An 11,523-nucleotide genomic window follows, 5' to 3' on the forward strand; every position below is an offset into this window, starting at 1 on the left:
AGCCTTTTGGTTTTGAGTGTCGCCAGATGGATCACTTGGATAGAAAGCTTTGTTTGAGCTAGGTTGAGTCTTTGGGGCCCCAGAATAAGGGTTTCTTTGAAAGTCTTCCTTAGGGCCTAGTTTTGCTCTTGTTGCTATTTGTGTCTTGCTTGGTGAGTGAGTATCATTCTTGAAGGTCCGAGCTAGGTCAAGTTGGTGAGTGATAAAGTTTGGAATGTCATCCTGATCTTCAAATGCCCTGAAATTTGGCTAAGTCTGGAATGTCCTGATCCTAAAATTTGGCTAAGTTCGGAATGTCCTAATACTAAAATTTGACTAAGTCTGGAAAACTGAAGAATCCTCCAAAAACTAGATTTTGCAATATAACTCCTGGAGGTCCGAAACCACTCTCAAACATCCTGACAGTATATATGGAATATAACTTAAAGTATAAGAAAGAAGAAAGATATAAGGAAATGTCACTTATACTTGAATGTTATATTCCATAAAATGATCCTGATGGAGAGACCAAAATGTCAAAGCTCGCTCTTGACCCTTCCAAAGGGTCCAAAGCGAATTTCACTCCTGACCCTTCCAAAGGGTCCAGAGCGAAATTCTCCATAATACATTCTACTTTGACCAAAACCTAGAACTAACGCATTCCTAGGCTTGAATGAAGGTAAACATGCTTGTTTGAATGAGGAAATGTGAAAATGAAGTCAGGATTTGAGCCCAAGGATGATTTTTGCTCTTGACCCTTCTAAAGGGTCCAGAGCAAAATTCATTTTTCTCCACTTTGCTCTTTGACATGACCAAGTTTGTTGACTTCTAGGGTGTGATGGGAAGTTTTTGATGCACATTTGTCTTTGAGAGGAGATTTGAGGTGACAAAATGATGGAAATTAGCCTAAAGTAGGAATTTCGCTCCTGACCCTTCCAAAGGATCTAGAGCAAAATTCTTGAAAACCTCATTTTCTCCCTTATTTAGACCAACGTTCTAGTTTTGAGATGATGGTATATGAAAATGTGAAGGATTTTGGCCAAGGTTAGGAATTTCGCTCCTGGCCCTTCCAAAGGGTCCAGAGTGAAATTATTGAAAACACTCATTCTTCCTTTAGCGAGAGTCAAGACCAAGGTGGAAATGAAAGGAGAGGGATGTATGTTTGCCTCCCAGAGAGGATGAGAGTTGGAAAAGTCAAGGATCAAACCCAAAACATGATTTTCGCTCCTGACCCTTCTAAAAGGTCTAGAGCAAAAATCTTTGTAGCTCTTATTTTCTCCCTTATTTTGGCTAAGCTTTGGCATGATGGAGAAGGAATTAGTATGTTTTTGCCCCGAGAGGGAGTGGGATGCTTTGGAAGATCAAGATTTAAGCCTAAAAGAGAATTTCGCCCCTGACCCTTCCAAAGGGTCTAGAGCGAAATTCACTATAAACCTCATTTGCTACTTGATTTGGGCATCAATCCTTGTTCCTTAGATGGAAAATGATCTAAGTTTGCTTCTTGAGGTGGTTTGAAGTTTGAAAAGTGAGTGATCAAGCCTAAACTAAGATTTTTGCTCTTGACCCTTCCAAAGGGTCCAGAGCGAAAATCCTCCTAAGACTCATTTCTTCCCTAGTTTGACCAAATTTTGATTTGCAAGGCATGATGAAAGGAAGGATGGACATCTTTTACCATTGGAAATGTTTGAAAGCATTGAAAAGTGAAGGATTTTGAGCCAAAAAGTGAATTTCGCTCCTGACCCTTCCAAAGGGTCCAGAGCGAAATTCCTAAAAACACCTATTTTTCCATTGGAGGAGGTCAAGTCCTTGGTTTTTTGTGGCATGGATGGAAGTGAGATAGCATGCCTTTTCCTCTTGAGGTTGTTTGGAATTAGAGAAATGAAGAATCAAGCCTAGAAAGGGAATTTCGCTCCTGACCCTTCCAGAGGGTCTAGAGCGAAATTCCATACAAGCATATATTTTTAACCTTGCTTGAGCTTGAAACCTTGTTCCTAAGGTGAAGAGAGAGGATATTTTACCTTGAAAAGAAGATTGGGATTGAAAGAATGATGATTTTGGTCTAGAAAGGGAAATTCGCTCCTAACCCTTCTAGAGGGTCCAGGGCGAAATTGTGTAAAACCTACCTTTTCCCTTAGTTTCATGCCAAATCTAGTGTGGATCATGATTAAATAAGACCTTAGGAATGACTCCAAATTGCCAATGATTATCAAGATTGAAGGAATTGAGCCAAATGATGAAAATCGCCCCTAACCCTTCCAAAGGGTCAAGGGTGAAAATTCTTCAACCACCTATTTTCCCTTGCAAAATCAAGTCAAACTTGGGTTGGATGTGAGAGGAGAAGTGTTTTCTAGCCTTTTGAGGTGAATTCAACTTGAAATGACGAAGGAATAAGCCTAAATTAAGAAATTCACTCCTGACCCTTCTAGAGGGTCCAGGGAGAAATTTCACCAAAACCACCCTTTTTCCAAATTTGTGACAAGACAATTGTAAACTAAAGTGAATTGGGATGGAAGAAGTATTTAGGAGTAGCTTCAAGTTGCTAGGAAACATTGAAATTGAAGGAATTGAGCCAAATCAAGAATTTCGCTCCTGACCCTTCCAAAGGGTCCAGAGTGAAATTCTAAAATCCACCTATTCCTGTCACATTTAGACCAAGCCAGGCCTAGAAAAAGATGATATAAGCCCTTAAGATTTCCCTTGAATGAATTTTGGTCTCAAAAAATGATGATTTTGGGCTAGAGGAGGAAATTCGCTCTTGACCCTTGCAAAGGGTCCAGAGTGAAAAACACTAAAACCATCCTTTTCTCCAAATTTTGTGCTAAGTCAGGCCTAGACTAGGGTTAGAGAAACTATTTGGAATGCCTTGGAAAGATGTTTGACCATCAAAAGTGTGAATTTTGAGCTAAAATAAGAAATTCACTCCTGACCCTTCCAAAGCGTCCAGAGCGAAATTCATTTAAATCACTATTTCCCCTTTGTGTCAAGACAAGATTTTGATTCCTAAGGCATGAAAAGGTTGGAGGGATGTTATTTAAGCCTTGCAAGATGAATTGAGGTAAAGGAAGTGTAAAATGAAGCCTAAAGAAGGAATTTCGCTCCTGACCCTTCCAGAGGGTCCAGGGCGAAATTCCCATTATCACCTAATTTGCCCATGTGAGAAACTAAAAGGATGGATCCCTAGACTTTGTTGGACTAAAAAATGTATATGCTTACCTTCCAGAGGATTTTGAAGTCAAAAAATGGAGTAATTGAGGCCTAACCAAGAAAATTCGCTCCTAACCCTTCCAAAGGGTCCAAGGCGAAATCTTTTGAAACTCTTATTTTTCACCTTGTTTGGGCCAGGCGAGGAGCTGGTAGTGAAATAATGTTGAAGAGAGGTCTAAATTGGGAAAAATAGCAAATTTCAATCATGACCCTTCCAAAGGGTCGAGGGCAAAATTCTTATAGGGCCTGCCCTTGGGGATAATCTTGAGCAAGCTTCATTTTAATATCTTCTTGTTGATAATTTAAGGTGGAAAATGCTATGTTGAAATGAATTTATTATATGACCTTAATCATCTTTTGGTTTGTTTTACAGATGAAAGAAGACCAAGCCAGGGCAAGGATGACCTCCTCCAGTCCAACATCATCAAGGATGACCTCTTCCAGTCCAGCATTTCAAGGAAAGGTACACCATCCATACAACACATCGAAGACAAGGGAGTTCAAAGCAAGGGTCCATTGAAGAAGCAAATAGTTTCAGAAGAGTTAATTAAAGTTAGCTTCTCAGCATTGTCAAATTGAACATCTACCAAGTTACAAGTGTCAGACAAGGTGGTGTCCGAGTCATCATTCCTCTAGTTGGGTTGGTCCACCTCAGCGTGTCTAGATTCAATGTATCTGACTCATTGGGGATGATACAAACTTTGATGTACCTACCCTAGTTATCCATTGGTCGAATATTCAAGAGAAGACATATGTCCAAATAATGCAATTATTTCATTGGCCAGAATTGAGTGTGTTGTAACAAATCCTAATTAGGGTTTTCATTGGAAAATCTCGGCCATTGATCTCAAATTGATCTGAGCCATTGAATTGTATTGAGAGCATTATAAAAGGCTCAAGCTCTTCATTTTGTAAAGGGTTAATAGATAATAGTTAGCTAATAGCTAGGAGGTTAATAGTTAGTTCATAGAGGTTAGAATAGCTTATGATTAATAGCAAATAGAATAGCAGTTAGAGTAGAATAGAAAGAGAAGGCAAAGATTGTTGCCAAGATGTTGTTGTAAAAGACTTGTAAACTTCATTGAAGAAATGGTGAAATCTATGGGTCGATTCAACAATTTGCATGGTCTCTATACTTCTCAGATTTGATTTCATGTTATTAGATGAGTGGAAGAAATGTGTTTGATTGATGGTGAAATTTGTATATCCATACTACTAGCAGTTTGTTGATTGCATACTTTCCTTGTGTAGTTAACTAGAATCATTCTGCTTAAGCTTAACTTCAATTGTCACTTCTTCACTGATATGCATCAGCCTAATGGTGTGTATGCCTATAGTGATGATATGAACATCATAAAGCTTTCCTCCTAAGATCGCACTAACCTTGTGGAGATGGTCTTGGGATGTCAAAATAAGACTTAGTTAGAATTTCATCAAAGGTCATTCATTGCTCCCACATTCTTAGTGTCAGAATTAGATCCTTTCCTCACCCTCATCCTTTTCCTTTTTTTTTTCAAATCTAGGCTAGTGAAATCTCGTGTTCCAGTAATATTCAAAGCAAATCAGACATTCAGTCATCAAGTGTAAGTCCCCTTGTAATTCCAGCAAAATCACCTCATACCACGGAGAACTTATCCACACGTAGAGATCCTACGTAACAGAACCTTGGAGTTACTCTGACTGATCCTTCGGTGAGATCTTCAGCAATCGAGAACTTTGTTCAAGAGAGGATAAGGTACCTTTTAGGTATTTCATTCTATGTTTGGTCATGTACAAAAGACATGTCAACTGGATGACACAAGATGATGAGAGGAAGGTTGTTCTTTTATTATGCTCTTTGCCAAGCAGCTGGGATGGTATTGTAATAGTAATTAGAACATCAATATTTAGTAAAAATAAGTTAGTTTTTAATGTTGTAGTAGCTACTCTTCTCAGCGAGGATTTGAGAAGAAAGAATGAAGAACCTTCATCAAGTGAAGCCGTAATGGTGGTAAACACCAAAAATAGAGGTAGGAGCCATAATAGAGGCAAAAATAATTATCATAGACATTCAAAATCAGCAAGGAGATCAAAGTCTAGAAACAAAAATGGTGATTGTTGGTTTTGTGGCAAAGTTGGTCATGTAAAGAAAGATTGTAGAAACTACAAAAGGGCACAAGAGAAGGTGTGGGATAGCGAAGAAAATATAGTCTATGACAAAGATGATAGTGTACTAATCCTTTCAACAACTGACACTACCCCAGATTCATGGGTACTTGATTCTAGTGCCTCCCATCATGCTACCTCATGTCTTGAAGCGTTCATTAACGACAAAGGAGGCCATTTTGGAAATGTTTTCTTAGGAGATAAAAAAACTTGTGAAATTACAGGCAAGGGTGATGTGTTTCTACCATTAGAAGGTGGTAAAACATGGGTGCTCAAAGATGTTCGACATGTCCCATAATTGAAGAAGAATTTTATATTCATTGGACAACTCTTTGATCAAGGTCTTAATGTAATTTTTCTTCTGGATACTTGTAAGGTAACTCATGGTACTACATTGATTACAAATGGCAATAAATTGATTAGTCTATATATATTTAAGACTCATGGTGAAGTGGGAGCTACAATGGTGATTGAGGACAACAAAGCCGATCTTTGGCATCAAAGGCTTGGGCATATTAGCAAAAAAGGGCTCCATGTTATGCACACGAGAAATCAGCTTTCAGGCCTCAAACTTGTTGACTTAGCCTTTTGTGAACATTGTCTTTATGACAAACAAAAGCGAGTCAGTTTTTTGAAAGGTGGGCGTGATAGGAAGAGAACACTGTTGGATCTTGTATAGTCAGATGTTTTTGGACCTATCGTGGTAACCTCCATTGGAGGAGCTATGTATTTTGTCACCATTCTTGATTATACAAGGAAAGAATGGATTTATATGCTCTCTAAGAAATCTAAAGTTTTTTCAAAATTTAAAATCTCCAAGGCTTTAGTTGAAAATTAGATTGGGCATAAGATTAAGTGTCTACAAACAGATAATGGTGGAGAATTTTTTTCACATGAATTTGATGATTTTTGTGTTGATAATGAGATTCGAAGAATTGATGTTGTTCCTTTCACTCCTCAAGAAATCGGTGTAGCTGAGAGGATGAATAGGACAATCCTTGAAAAGGCACGATGTATCTTATCAAATGCAGGTCTAGGCAAGGAATTTCGGGCAGAGGCTTGTAACACAACACTATACGTGAGCAACCAAAGTCCCTCATCTAATTTAGACTTTGGTATTGTCGAAGAGGAATGGCAAGGGAAGAGGATTTCATACTCGCATCTTCACATGTTTGGATGTGAAGCCTTCTCACATATACCCAAGGAGAAACGAACCAAACTGGATCCCAAGTCATAGAAGTGTATAATTTTCATTGGGTATGGTGAAGAGAAATTTGGTTTCAAGTTGTGGGATTCGGTTCATAGAAAAATTGTTTGCAGCAGGGATGTAATTTTTCATGAGACTTCCTTCCCTGCGCTGCAAGGTTCAGATAAACCAGATAAAGAGTATGTTCCTCTGTCTCTGTTTCAAAATTATTCTACATCTACTAGTACTCTTCCTCAAATCTCCCATCCAGTGGGAGATCCTATGTCATCTACCACAGTTGAATATAATTCTCAGATTGAGAATGATGAAGAAGAAAGCATTTATCATGACTGGTCACTGCCATTTGAAATTGAACACCATGAAATAGGGGTATCAGATAACATATCACAGCCAACATGGGCTTGTAGGAAGACTATTGAAGAAGGCATTTTCAACACGATTGTGTCAGGGTCTACACAGTGCCACATATTATCTCATGGGACTTCCATCCCACACTGTGCAAGCCTGCACTCCACGCTCATAGGCTCACCACCTCACTCTCTCCCAGGTTCACAGACTCTCATGGGTTCACCGCCACAACAAGTCTTACCTGTCATTGGTGGTGGTCTCATGGAAGACCATTCACATGGTCTCTTCTCCCAGCACCAATGACACACATTGGTCATGGAGGATTCTTCCATGACTCCCTACTCCCGCGGCCTACCTTCACATAGCGTGGACAAGAATCCACATGTCTTTGATTGCCCTGCAGACAATAAAATCCACCGTGGGCATCAACCATCAAATGTAAGCAACATTGATTTGCATAAACGGAGAACAAATAAATTGAATGATTTCACTACTCCAATAGAGATTCAATTGAGAAAATCTACCAGGCAGAGGCGACCCCCAGTAAATTTCTCTGACTATGACTTATTATTTTGTGAAGAAGTTGAGCCTACTCTATTAATCTTTGATCAAACAGAGCCTGCAACATATAAAGAAGCTTGTAAAATTGTAGATTGTGATAACTGGCATGTTGCAATGTGTGAAGAAATGGACGCACTATTGCGAAATCAGACATGGGATTTGGTACCACTTTCGCCTAACAGAAAGGCATTATGAAATAAGTGGGTGTATAAATTGAAAGATGAAGCTAGTGCTCAGAAAATATTTCAAGAAAGACTAGTTGTCAAGGGATATGCTCAGCAGCAAGACCTCGAATTTAAATAAATTTTATTACTAGTAGTCAAAGTGACTACCATCTGAGTAGTATTGGGATTGGTTGCAGCCTGTGATCTTGAGCTTGAATAGCTGGATGTGAAGACGACTCTTCTCGATGGCGACCTTAATGAAATTTTTTTTATGCATCAGCCTGAAGGATTTATTAAACAAGGTTAGGAACATCTCTATTGTAGATTGAAACAAAGTTTGTATGGGCTTAAGCACGCCCCACAACAGTGGTATCTCAAATTTGACAAGTTTATGATTTATCACAAGTTTATTCATTGTGAGTCTGATCCTTGTATCTATTTTAAAAAGCTTCCCAATGGCGAATTTGTCATACTTCTTCTTTACATGGATGATATGCTAGTGGCTGACACAAGCATGCAGATTGTTAGTGAGCTTAAAACTCACTTAGCTAATGAATTTGCCATGAAAGATTTAGGGGCAGTAAAGAAAATTCTTGGGATGTCTATTTTTTAAGATAGGAAAAAGAGAGAACTTAAACTATCTCAACAAGACTACATTAAAAAAGTATTGGACATATTTGGTATGGCAGATGCTAAGTCTATATGCATCCCTTTAGCCTCTCATTTTCAGTTGTCTTCTCAATCGTGTCCAAAAACACAAGAAGATAAGGAGATTATGGACAAAATTTCATACAAATATGCAATTGGAAGCCTTATGTATGCTATGGTGTCTACTCGTCCAAATATTGCTCATGTTGTGGGAGTGGTGAGCATATTTATGTCTAATCTGGGCAAATCACATTGGGAGGCGGTCCCCAAAGCTCCTTATAATAGTGGGCATCTGGGTCGGTTTGCCCATCATATGACCAAGTACATTTTGTTGTATCTCAAGGGCACTTCAGACTTTTGCTTATGGTTTGGGAAGGGCAAGGCACACTTGCAAGGGTTCATTGATTTTGATTTTGTCAGAGATTTAGACAAAAGGAATTCTACTTCAGGTTATGCTTTGACATTTGTTGGGGCAACAATTAGTTGGGATTCTAAATTACAACATACAATTGCTCAATCAACTGCAGAGGCTAAATACATATCTCTTTCTGAAGGAGCCAAGGAGATGGTATGGTTGCAACTCTTGCTTAGCGAGTTGGGTTTGAAGCAATCAGATTTTTCTTTGTTTTGTGATAATAGCAGTGCCATCTTTATGACTAAGCATTAGACATCTCAGCCTCAGTCCAAACATGTTGATGTTCGCAGTCATTATGTTCATCACATGGTTGAAGAAGGCAAGTTTAATGTAGATAAAATTCACACCAAAAAGAATCCAGCTAATGTGCTCATTGAAATTGTTAAGTGGGAGAAGTTCAATTTTTGTCGGGCTTCTCTCAGCCTTTCCAATAACTGATAGCAGGATTGAGTGGGGGAATCTACTTGTTGCAGTAGTTCATTCGCCTTCAAGTGGGAGATTGTTGGAAGTGAAGTCCAACAGAATCCTTCCATCTTGCCACCAAAACTCTTGGCTCTTCATCTTCTATTTGTAAAGCTCCTTTAGATTTATTTGACTATTATTTTGTGAAGAGTATTCTGTAGCTACTTGCAGCTATGTATGTACAAACCAGATTTGGTTATTAATACATTGATTCCTCTACTTTAAGTGTGGATGTAGGTAATCTGCCGAACCACGATCAATTGTGTGTCTCATTTGTATTTTTCTGTGAATTCATTATTCTTTTTCTACTCTTCTAATTCATTTCTAAATCCTAACACCATACAGCCATAGGCTTCTTTATAGGGCATCTGGCTTAGGATCTTGATATTCTTATTCAAGATATGCGTATACATTTCTGCCTTATTTGTAGTCCTAAGTTTATGTTAGAGTAGAAATAACATTTGTAAACAACATCATATATGAATGTGCAAACTTATTATTATATATGTCCATGGATTTTCCGGAAAATACATATTTTTAACAGTATCATGTAACACATGATTTTCTCATATATTTTTAAATTGATATCAGAATATTTTTCAATTGTTATCATTTTTTCGTAAATCATTATCATTTCAATTATTATTATCAATGCAAATAATAAGACTGAAATATGATTTCCCTGAAAATCATATTTCTTAGTAGTATCATCTATTACGTATTAGATTTTCTCATGTATTTTTGGATTTGATGTAAAATAGATGTTAACAATGCATCTAGCAGATTGTGACCCATCTAAAAATCCCCTCCTTCATGTACCCACCTACATGCAATTTCAAATTGTTTTCTATCAATTCAGGTCAATTTAGCATAGATCCATTTTAGAATGTTGCAAAAAGCAAAGGAGGCCAAGTCAACTTAAAATTACTAGCATGATGAGCTAACATATAAAATCCTATAAATGCTTTAAACATAGACAAAATATCCTATCCTACATGGGAACAATGCCATCACTAGGTCTCAAAAGTATGTTTAGAGGACTGGCATTCAAAGGCATTCATATAACCATTTATCAAAGTGATGTGCTTCCGGTCATGAAGAACATAAATGTACTAAAGAAGGTGTACTTTTTCCTTGTGGTTTTTTGGTGAATTATCCAAATATTTTCTCGTTTGGGCATCATTGTCATTAGAGTTACAAATGGTCTTCCTTCATGTAATATTGTAATTCAATTAAATATTGACTTAATTAAATATTTGATTGCAGTGTGAGATAAACTGGAGCTTTTTCTGATACATTGTTTATTATTTATTAATTACTTTCTCCAACACCATGAAGACTAGAGTTCTTTTTAGTTATTGTTGCTTGATTTATTTCATGTAGCCAAAGAATAACAATTTTATAATAGGAATCAGCTAAAACCCATTTATCCTAGGAAATGGCATGTCTGCGTGTGTCTGAAACCTTTTGCAATGCCACATTTGTATCCACTGATAGCTTCTAGATTTCCTAATAAAAATGTGTTTTCGACCATGTTCAACAATAGTCAAGTTTGTATGCATCCAAGATCTTTTGTGGTTCACATCTATTGATGATGTCTACATGTCTTAAATACAAATCCGTTCTATTGCCATTTTCAGCCCTGGTCATATATTTCGATCCAGTTGGACCCCATCTATCTCCTTGAGTTTGCTTTGAACCCTTTTTAGTGTCTCCAGATTTCCTTGGTCTTTTGTATTCCATGATATTTCTCCCCTTCATTTTTCTTTAGAAGAAGAGAGTTTCTCATGAGCAAGTGATCCCTGAAGCAATCCATCTCTAGTCTACTGAGCAACATTGCAAACTACACCAGGTCCATGCGGTATAAAGACTATTGAAGACTTGGAAAGTTACAAAGTTCTCCAATCTCTTTCATTGTGTCAAAATATTGTGTCACCAACACCATATCCATCACATAGTTTGCACTTGTTCCAAGCACGTTCCCTTAAAAAGCAAGTACACTCTCTCAGCCCATGCACAATTGTTCGTCTTTAACAAGCAATGTCAGCTCTCGACAAACAGTTTAATTTTGCTTCTCCTGTTGCTCTTTTGATTTGTAAAATTTTATTTGCATCTACTTTTTCTTGTATTGCTACCCTCATTCTTGTAGCTGATATAAGAGAATGGAATGAATGATCATGGAATATAAAAAAAATTTGAATAAATAAACCTAACAGAAAAAAAAATATGAATAAAGTTGAGGATAATGAATTGTTTTTCCTAAAATTAAAATTAAAGTGTGAGGAAATAATTGGTTGTGGATTTTAGAGATGGATGGAAGATTTGGTTTCAAGCTGAATAATCATATTGCATTCAAATATATTTTACTATTTACTTCTTTTCAAACAAAT

The sequence above is a fragment of the Cryptomeria japonica genome, chromosome 7 (genome assembly GCF_030272615.1).
Source record: "Cryptomeria japonica chromosome 7, Sugi_1.0, whole genome shotgun sequence".
In the NCBI taxonomy this organism is placed as follows: domain Eukaryota; kingdom Viridiplantae; phylum Streptophyta; class Pinopsida; order Cupressales; family Cupressaceae; genus Cryptomeria; species Cryptomeria japonica.